Source organism: Arachis duranensis, chromosome 4 (assembly GCF_000817695.3).
Source record: "Arachis duranensis cultivar V14167 chromosome 4, aradu.V14167.gnm2.J7QH, whole genome shotgun sequence".
NCBI classification, from domain to species: Eukaryota; Viridiplantae; Streptophyta; class Magnoliopsida; order Fabales; family Fabaceae; genus Arachis; species Arachis duranensis.
The window spans coordinates 10,707,481-10,708,622 of record NC_029775.3 but is presented as its reverse complement, the minus strand read 5'-3'; positions in this window follow the sequence as shown (position 1 = coordinate 10,708,622).

Genomic DNA, 1,142 nt, shown 5'->3' with positions numbered 1-1,142 from the left:
GTCCATAAACACTGCAGGAGTGTTCGTCAACCCGAAAGACATTACAGTGTACTCGTAATGACCATAACGAGTCCTGAAAGCGGTCTTAGGGATATCCTCACCCCTCACCCTTATCTGGTGATAACCGGATCGCAAATCGATCTTGGAAAAAACTCCAGCTCCTTGTAACTGATCCATGAGATCATCAATTCTCGGCAATGGGTACTTATTCTTTATTGTAACCTTGTTCAGCTGCCTGTAATCCACACAAAGCCGCATACTCCCATCCTTCTTCTTTACCAATAATACTGGAGCACCCCACGGAGATACACTTGGGCGTATAAAATTCTTTCCCAACAAATCCTCTAATTGAGACTTTAACTCGTTCATCTCTAACGGTGACATCCTATAAGGAGCACTTGAAATTGGTCCCGCCCCGGGCACCAATTCAATAGCAAACTCAACCTCTCGGTTAGGTGGAAACTCATCAATATCATCAGGAAACACTTCCGGAAACTCACACACAACCAGAATCTGTTCCAACCTTTGATCATCACCCGAAACGCCCGCGGTTAACAACATGATACCCTGACATTCGGTTCCGGAACAGTTCACCATCATCGAATTCAAGTAATAATTATTTACCACGACCAGCCCTTCTGTATCTTCCGGCATAAAGTACACCGACTTTGTAGAACAATCTAGCAGAACATGATTCTTAGATAACCAGTCCAATCCCAAGATAAGATCAAGACCGATCATCGGCAAGCAGATTAAATTATGAACAAAATCACGCTGCTTGAACCTAAAGGTGACTTCCGGGCATCCTAGCCTAATTACCATGGCTTCATGGGTAGCATTGTACACTCTTAGATCATAACCTAAAGTTACAATCTTCAATCCTAGCTCATGAGCTTTCTCAAATGCAATGAATGAATGCGATGCTCCCGAATCAAATAAAGCATTTAAAGTTTGTCCAGCCATTTCACAGTTACCTCTAATGAGTGTCTCAGATCCCTCAGCTCCTACAGCTGAAGTGGTAAACACCCGACCAGTCTGTTGTGCTCTCCTAGCACCTTGTTTCTGCTTCTCAGGACAATTTGCAGCTTTATGCCCTGCCTTTCCACAAGTGTAGCACAAACCCCATCCGGCCTTGCATGGTA